The sequence below is a fragment of the Cyclopterus lumpus genome, chromosome 6 (genome assembly GCF_009769545.1).
Source record: "Cyclopterus lumpus isolate fCycLum1 chromosome 6, fCycLum1.pri, whole genome shotgun sequence".
Lineage (NCBI taxonomy): Eukaryota > Metazoa > Chordata > Actinopteri > Perciformes > Cyclopteridae > Cyclopterus > Cyclopterus lumpus.
The window spans coordinates 23,782,642-23,792,850 of NC_046971.1; positions in this window are offsets into that span (position 1 = coordinate 23,782,642).

Consider the following 10,209-nt stretch of genomic DNA (forward strand, 5'->3'; position numbering starts at 1 on the left):
TTCAAACAAGAACACTTTTTACGTTTTATTTTCTTTCATGGAGACAGCAATACACTGCCCTATTTTCCAAAAACATACATTTTAAAATATACATGTCATTTATTATCATGCATCACATCATATGTAAACCACACTGACAGGCCCATATCTTGGGACACCCTCATATAAAAAAGGGGGCTAATAGCATGAGAAATATCCTGACTTTTAGTCTCTATATGGGTCAAACAACAAAAGCCAACAAGTCCTACAAATGAAACAAAAAAATACACTATTGGATCAAAACCTCCAGATTGACAGAGAAATATTACCTGATCTGATACCCCTGTTGTTGTGGCTTGGTGTTAAGACCAGGAAGCAGAGTTGCACTCTTAGGGGGTCGGCTGTACGGGACGACCACTCATGGGGGAGTGGTCGTCCCGTAACCCGGTTCGATCCCCGCTCTCCTCATAGTTGCATGTCGAAGTGTCCTTGAGCAAGACACTAAATATCAGATCTCTGTCATCTAAAGCTGTATTAGTAAATTATTTAGTATGAGGCCATCCTTGACACAGAGGCTCTGGCCGCATGTTCACCTACAACCAAAACTCCATCCCATCCCTATGGTCCTGTCGCAATCGTACTTCCTCGTTACGTCATCACAACATACCACACCTGAATCGGTCCAATCTCGGTCCCCTTCCTCAGTCCTCACAGCCTATCACAACGCAACGTCACCTGAAACTGGCCTTGCTCAACACCCGCTCAATAACAAAAGCCTCATTCTGAATGAATTCATAACGGACAGTAATCTTGATTTTCTCTGCCTCACATGGCATAAACCCCTGGACTATTTCTCACTAAACCAGACCACCCCCACAGGATTCACATACACAGATAAACCTCAGAGGGGCGGGGAGGTGGTGTTGCTGCTGTCCACCGGGAGGACATTAAAACAACCACCATTCCCATTCCTGCCATTCATTCTTTTGAACATATTGCCCTCAAACTCTCTGGTCCGACTCCTCTGGTAATTGCTGTTATTTACCGCCCCCCCAAGCGCAACATATCCTTCAGAAATCTCAAAACTATTTCCCCCACAACTCTTTCAGCCTCTCTTGCCAGTACCATGTCAGCCTCCCCTTTCCCACTGTCTGAAAATCCCTCCGATCTCGTAAATTACTACAATAACACTCTCCTCCTGTCTTGATCAGCTTGCTCCTATTAAAACCCAAACGGTCTCATTCATTCACTCAGCTCCCTGGTATACTCCTGATCTCCACCAAATGAAATCCCGTAAGTGCCAGCTTGAAAGACTCTGCAGAAAAACTGGTTTAACAGTCCATCTCCAAGCCCACTCTGACTACCTTCAACAATACAAAGACGCTCTCATCTCAGCCCGGACCACCTACTACTCACACCTCATACACTCTGGCTCCGCCAACCCAAAGGCTCTCCTTCTCAACAATAAACAAGCTTCTCAAACCCAGGGACAACACCTCCAAATCCTTTACAGTCGACAAGTGCAACTCTTTCCTTTCATTTTTCAATACAAAAATTGTCCTTTCCATCTCCAACCGCCCTCCCCATATTCATCCCTCAGCCCCTTTCTCAGTTCTCCCCTGTGTCCCTTTTGGAGCTCTCTTCATTCACAACAGGAATGAGAAGCTCCACCTGTATCCTGGATCCCATACCATCTACTCTCACCAAGGAATGTCTCCTAGCCATCGCTCCACTCATCACAGCAATAATCAACTCCTCCCTCAACTCCGGATAAGTCCCCGACACACTTAAACTGGCTGCTGTCACCCCCATCCTCAAGAAACCTGGACTCGACCCTGAGACCATGAGCAATTTCCGGCCCATCTCAAATCTTCCCTTCCTGTCAAAAATACAGGAACGCGTCGTCGCTGCACAACTCAAAACCCACCTCATTTCCAATGATCTGTTCGAGCCATTTCAATCTGGTTTCCGCTCACAGCACAGCACTGAAACAGCCCTTCTCAAAGTCACCAATGACCTCCTCCTCTCCTCAGACTCTGGCCACCTCAACATTCTCCTTCTCCTGGATATCACTGCAGACTTCGACACCATCAACCACAACATCCTTCTCTCCCGCCTCGAATCGTCCCTCAACATCACCGGAACTACTCTCTCCTGGCTCAAATCATATCTACCAAACAGACAACAATTCATCAGCATCAACAACTGCACCTCCTCTACTGCTCCTCTGTCTCAGGGCGTCTCCCAAGGTTCGGTGCTTGGTCCTCTTCTGTTCATCCTATACCTGCTCCATCTTGGTAACATCATACGTCATCACGGTCTCCTCTTCCACTGCTACGCTGATGATGTCCAGCTCTACATCTCTAAAAAGGCCATTACCACTACTACTCACTCCACTCTGACCAACTGCCAACTGACTGACATTAAATCATGGATGCAAACCACTTTTCTCAAACTCAACTTTGATAAATCGGATATGATCATCATCGGCCCCAAATCTCTCACCAAAACCAGTCACAACTTCTGCCTCACCATCGATAACTCCACTCTGTCTCCCTCCCCTCACATCCGCAACCTCTGAGTCATGTTTGACAGCAACCTCTCATTTGAACATCACATCAAACAAAATCACCAGAACCTCCTTCTTCCACCTAAAACACATTGCCCGTCTCCGCCCATCACTCTCCTCATCTGCTGCTGAAACTTTAATCCACGCCTTCATCACCTCCTTAATTGACTATTGCAATAGTATTCTTTTTGGCACATCTTCCAAAATCCTAAACAAACTCCAATACATCCAGAACTCTGCTGCTCGCCTGCTCACCCACTCCCGCTCCCGTGATCACATCACCCCTGTTCTCCAGAACCTTCACTTGCTCCCCCCGTCCCATAACGGATCCAATACAAAATCCTTCTCCTCACTCACAAAGCCCTTCATAATCAGGCCCCCTCCTACCTCACCGACCTGCTCCACCACCACACTCCATCCTGTCGGCTCCGCTCCTCTGATGCCAATCTCCTATCTGTCCCCCATAGGACCAAGCACCGGACGTGGGGTGACAGAGCCTTCTCTATATCTGCCCCCTCCCTCTGGAACTCTCTCCCCAAACTCATCCGAGACTGCACTGATCTTCCATCCATCCATCCATTATCACCTGCTTATCCGGGGTCGGGTCGCGGTGGCAGCAGATTCTGCAGGCCGACCCAGGCTTCCCTCTCACCCGCAACACTTTCCAGCTCATTCTGGGGGATCCCGAGGCGTTCCAAGGCCAGCCGGGAGATATAATCCCTCCAGCGTGTCCTCGGTCTTCCCCGGGGCCTCCTTATTCAAATCACAAATCAAAACCCACCTGTTCAAAACTGCTTTTAATGTGTGACTTTTTTTTTATTAGGGTCCGAGCGACTCAGAAAGTCCCTATTTGTTTTATTTGTTTTACCTGTATTTTAGCTATTCTTATTTATTTATTTTTAGCTTTTAGGATGTTATAATTATGTGAAGTGTCTGAGTATCATGAAAAGCGCTATATAAATTCAATGCATTATTATTATTATTATCAGACAATCACATTGATTTATTTTGTCTTACTGAAATCTCTGTGGCCTTGCCTCCTGCCATGGCCCTCTCCTCTCCTCTTCTTCTGTTTCATGGATTGTGGAAATCTGGATCGTGGTCCATGCCTACTAATTATTAATATACTTGTATAATAATTCTGTCCACATGACATGTCATGTGGACAGAATGAACAGCATTACAGAGTTACAACACATTCAATGAATATGACAGAAATGTAGAAATAATTAGCAGGCATGGACTACGATCCAGATTTCCACAATGCTTCTGTCCATATTATTTGCTGTATTGGGAGCCAGTGGAGCTTTTGAAGGACTAAGGTGATGTGATCTGGTGGAAGAAGAGATGAGCACCTGAATTGACACCCCCTTGTCCCCCTCCTCCTTCTACCAAGCCCCTTCGTTGACTACTTTACAAACAAGATAGATGACATACGCTACTCCTTTACTAATCCATCTTCAAACACTACACTTCCATCAACTTCTTCATCTCCTTTGCTTTCTTCCCCCCACCCCCATCAACTTCTTAGCTTGGTAACCGCCGCAAGCCTGACATTACATTACATGTCATTTAGCTGATGCTTTTATCCAAAGCGACTTACAATAAGTGCATTCAACAATGAGTACAACCTCAGAACAACAAGAATCAAGAAAGTACAATTTCTTCAATAAAGTTAAACTACAAAGTGCTATCAGCACATTTAAGTGCTGCTAAAGTGCCCCTACGGGGCTACCTTCCCTATTCAAGGTATAATCGAAAAAAGATGTGTTTTTAGTTTGCGACTGAAGTTGTAGAGACTTTCTGCTGTCCTGATGTCAATGGGGAGCTCATTCCACCATTGAGGAGCCAGGACAGCAAACAATCATGACTTTGTTGGCGGAACTACAAGCCGATTGGCAGAAGCCGAGCGAAGTGAACGAGGTGGGGTGTACGGTTTTACCATGTCCTGGATGTAGACTGGACCCGATCTGTTCGCAGCATGGTATGCAAGTACCAATGTTTTGAAGCGGATACGGGCGGCCACCGGTAACCAGTGAAGGTCACGGAGGAGCGGAGTAGTGTGGGTAAATTTCGGGAGGTTAAAGACCAGTCGAGCTGCTGCATTCTGGATGAGCGACATCCTGCCTCCTTGACCACATTCCCTCACATTCTACATTTTTCTGACCTTCTTACCTTTCTCACCCATCTTATTAACTGCTGTCTCTGAGCAACTTCACACTGCTAAAGCAGCCTCTCTCTCATCTGTCCTTATCCTTCTAGACCTTTCTGCGACATTTGACACAGTGAACCTCCAGATCCTTATTTACTCCCTTCAGGACCTGGGTATCTCAGGCACTGCCTCATCTTACCTCAACAACCTCCTTTGTGTCTGAACCTTGCACTCGCACTACTGGGGTCCCTCAAGGCTCCATCCTGGGTCCCCTTCTCTTCTCTCTGTACACTAATTATCTCGGCTCTGTCATTCGCTCGCATGGCTTTTCCTACCATAGCTATGCTGATGACATACAACTGATCCTCTTGTTTCCCTAATCTGAAAAACAGCACAAATCTCTGCCTGACTGACATCTCACAGTGGATGTCTGCACACCACGTGAAAATCAACCCTGACAAGACTGAACTACTTTTCCTTCCAGGGAAAGGCTCTCCCACCCACGACCTGACTACCACGTTCAACCACTCGATGTTGGCCCCGACCCCGACTGACAGGAACCTCGGCAGTGATAGTATGCTTGAAAGAAACAATGTTTACTGTAAGTTGGAATTTAAAAGCACCAAATATGTGCAGACACCACAAAGTGACTTTTACTTACAACAGATCATTTATATATTGTAGCTATACCTTCACTTATTTATAGAACTTCAAGTGCGAACAAATAACGAAAGTGACAACGTTCTAAGGAAATGTACATTTTCTAAGAATCTCCTCTCAGATGACAGTGGAAGCTGGTTCCAGAAAAGAGAAAAATAAGAACAACCCCAGGTTTCTGTAAACGAAAAAACACATACATTTCTGCATTTCTATGTGGATTCTATTTGTTTGTGGATTTTTATGTATTTGTCAATCACACTGCATTTGTTTGTGGTTTGATTCACGTGTGTGTGGATTTATGAGACTCCCCTGCCATGGCTAGATCCGCAAATGGTTTTTTTTCGCCCTCATTTTCAGCCAATCACATGAGCGCATCTCCCCCTCCCCTACCCACGAGGCTGCCAGCGTTACAGTTGCGCAATTTTCAGAGGGATACACAATTAATGTAGCGTTACCACCCCCCCCCCCATTGTTGTAAGTTATTGAAAGTTTGGTTTAATCTTTTAAATCTTGGCGCGGCGCGAATAGAGCAAAGTGAAAAGTTTGCCCGCAGTCATTCGCGGCAGTCATTCAGACGTCATCGGTGAAAGTCACCGAGCTGTGTGAGCCCACGGGTGATGTTATGAACCCAAACACCAGGGCGTTAGATGTTCGGACGTTTGTGGGATGTCCACAACAAGTATAAAGCCGAAATAGTGGATATTTCGTCCACGGTGGATGACGGAAGTTCTAACTGTTTCCACGGAGTAAACCCAGGGAGATAACCCACGCCCCCTCTAAGGCGCAAATAACACGAATGACGCTCATGTGATTGGTTGAAAATGAGGGCAACATCTGATTGGCTACAGATAGGTCTGCATTTGCAGATCTAGCAACGGCAGGACAGTCTCATAAATCCACACACACACGTGAAGCAATCCACAAACAAATGCAGTGCGATTGACAAATAAATAAACACAGACACGTCGTTCTGCGTGCATTTGAGAGTCTAATTTATTTGTAAATCCTTTTGTGTGCATTTGTAAATTAAACATATTTGTAAATTGTTCTGTGCGCATTTATACATCTTTGTGTTCGCATTTAAGTCTCTGTGTGCATTTGCAATTATTGAGACTGATCTGACCCCATACAACACTGTGGCAGAAATTCGCAAAGGAAACTGAGGCTAAACTGGGAGCAGATAAAGCATCTGTATGAAGCTTAGTGAGGTGCTGGATAAATATTCTGAGTTGTTCAGAGAGGAGTTGGGGACTAGATATTAAAGCCTCAATCAGAGTTGAACCTGATACACCTCCTAAATTCTGTAAACACAGACCCCTTCAATTTGCTATGAAAGATAGAGTAGAAGAAGAGCTTAGGAAGCTGGATGAAGCTAGCATTATAACTCCAGTTAAGCAGAGCGAATGGGCAGCACCTATGTGCCAGTGGAAAAAAAAGACAAGTCACTCCACCTGTGTGGGTATTATAAAGTGTCAGTTAATCAGGCAGTTGAAACAGAAAGCTACCCCTAGCAACCCTTAGTAGAGGCAAGATATTCTCCAAGATAGACTTAGCTACAGCCTACCAGCAGGTGTTACTGGATGATGACTCCAAGAAATACACTACTAACAGAAAGTTGTTTGTGTACAACCGACTTCCTTTCGGATTTAGCTCTGCACCATCTATTTTCCAGCGGATTATGTAAAATCTAATGAAAAGGCTTACCAGTGGTAGATTTTCTTGATGACCTGCTCATTATGGGATGCACAGAGAAGGAACATCTCCACAACCTTCAGCATGTCCTACAACGGCTTCAAGAAAATGGACTACAAGCGAAACGCTCCAAGTGCGAGTTTGGCAAAGCTCGAATAGAGTACCTGGGCCATGTGCTGGATGAGCAGGGCACACACTCTTCGAAGGACAAAGTGAGAGCTATTCAGGAGGCTCCGGCTCCTACTAATGTCAAAGAGCTCCAGGCGTTTTTAGGACTTGTGAATTACTATGGAAGTTTTGTGCCACAGCAAAGCACACTCTTAGCACCATTGTACAGACTGCTCAGAGGACAAGTGATTTGGAAATGGACTGAGGTTGAACAGGTTGCTTTTGTCAATTGTAAAGAACTGCTGAGTAGTGACCGGGTGTTAGCTCACTACGACCCCAGTCTCCCACTGACTTTAGCATGCGATGCCTCTGCCTATGGCATCGGAGCAGTTATCCAACACACCATGCCAGACAGGGAGGTACGAGCCATTGCTTTTGCCTCCCGTACACCGTCTCCAGCGGAGAAAAAAATGTTCTTAAATAGAGAAAGAAGCTCTTGAACTGATATATGGCGTAAAGGAATTAGACCAGTACTTGTGGGGTAGACATTTTAACTTAATTACTAACCATATAACTAAATGTGATGAATATACCACACTTCTCTTAGTAGGTAAATCAGATCGACATCAAGTGACTTCCACACAAATGTAAGATGATCATAATACCAGCCCACAAAGCTTGATGAAAAACGCGTAACCGTTTTTCGAGGTAAACAAATATGCTTTTGAATGACTAACATATGCTTGACACGGAACTAATCTTGGCAGACACATTTAAAGTTCTAAATGTAGTTACTTGATATGATTGTAATGCTTTAGAGTGGAAAGTCGGCTCGATAGGGCCCTGTTGGAGAAAATGTAATTTAGGTTTAATGCAAGGCATTCTAATGTCTGTGACTTCTGTGTGAACTCTCCCTCGCTATGGTTGACCTAGTAACCGATTGTATTTTCACGGCCTTGCCTGAAGAAGGTTCATGTCAATAATCTGCGAGATAGCCGGGAGAAGTTAAGATTAATCACAGACGTCATTAAGGATGGCCTGAAGATTCGCCTGAGGGCACGGACATCATTAAGGCCTGAAGACTCCTGTTTAAGTATGCGTTATCTAAGTATATAAGGATGGCTCTCATTGTGTTCAAAGAGCAGACTTGGGATTGCAATTTGTAAAGTAAATCTGACTGTTTCTTCTTACAACTGGTATCGAGTAACACTTTTTCCCGGCCCCTACAAAATGTAGCCAAGGCATCCCTCTCAGAATGTTTGACAATGTGATTTCTATAGGTGCTATACGTTAACGAACTCCTGTTGCCGTGGCTTCGCACTCTGTGCCATGAAAAACAAAGATGTGTTTGAGGGTCTAAACATGTTCTAAATATAGCACAAACATTTAATGTCCTAAATGTAGTTGTATATGATTTTAATCCTTCAAAATGGCAATTTGGCTCAATAGTGTCCCCTACAAAATGTCAACAACATTTCAACAAAATTTGACAAAGCAGTGATCGCATTACGTTAGATATACACAATTTGTAACACATGTAAACTTAAAAATAAATCTTGGGACCATGCTTAAGCCATTTTGATATTTGTGTAATTGTTGCGTTAATTTTGGTCTATTTCTAGACACTATACGTTATCCTTGAGTAGTATCCTTGACATGCGCAACGGTGCGAGGGCCCAATCAATGCTGCTTGCAGCTTTAATTTACATTAACATTCTTTCATACACCGAAGCCACAGAATGTCTGAGAATGGTCCTTGAATACCACAACACCACTGGAATATATCTCTTGCAAGTGACATTTTCAATTTAAAAAAAAAGTGTTCGTCTAACCACTGTTGAACTGTCGGAAATAATTATATTTAATATAATTATATTTAATATAATTATATTTAATATCTATCTGGGCTGCACGGTGGTGTAGTGGCTAGCACTGTCGCCTCACAGCAAGAGGGCCGCGGGTTCAATTCCCGGTCGGAGCGGTCCTGTGTGGAGTTTGCATGTTCTCCCCGTGGCAGCGTGGGTTCTCTCCGGGCTCTCCGGCTTCCTCCCACAGTCTAAAGACATGCTGCAGGTTAATTGATCTCTAAATGTCCCATAGGTGTGAATGTGAGAGTGAATGGTTGTATGTCCCTACATGTGCCCTCGATGGACTGGCGGCCTGTCCAGGGTGTCCCCTGCCTTCGCCCTATGTCAGCTGGGATAGGCTCCAGCGCTCCGCGACCCTAATGAGGATAAGCGGTATTGGAAATGGATGGATGGATGGATATTTAATATCTTAAAACTTAGTTATATTTTTTGAGAAAGTGTTTTTTAAATAGACACTAAAAAGTTTACACTTTAAGGTATACTATGCATTATTTTTCTTTAAAAAAAAAGCAGCAATGTTCATTTATCGTCCCATTGAGAGAAATATAGACCATAAAGCAGGGTATGTATGCTTTTGGGCGTGGCTCCCACTGATAGGCCGCTACCACAGCGTTGTCCAATCCTTTTATAGTGTGGTTTAAGATAACAGTAACAATTTTGGTTGCCTTAAAATGTCTAAATCAGTGTTCAGTTGTATTCAGCTCCACTCTCACGTCCACACACACGGTGAACTGACAGAAGAAAGGGTTATTTATCTGTGGTTTAGTACTTAACCACCATAAAACATCAGAAGTTCACGTTCCATCCATAGAGCCACCACACTTTGGAAATCCCTGCTCCAACCCTGCAAATGTTTGTCTCTTTCCTTTCATGTTCAGCTAAAATGTAATGGTTAGGGTTAAAGCAATACAAGCAGCTTAATTGTTCGAGACCTTTGTGTACACAGTCATTTACAACTATGTTTAACTCTTAGACACACAGTGCATTTTTATCACAGCACTAAATACAAAGACACCGCTTCCATACATACGCACACACCCATACCAACACACAAACACACAGTTTTCGGAATATGAATGTAACAGAGCGGGGCCAAGGTCACTATTCATCTAGTTACTGCTTTCCATGAGAAGGCAGCGTGATTTACTAAAATGAACACATATGAACAGATATTATGAATG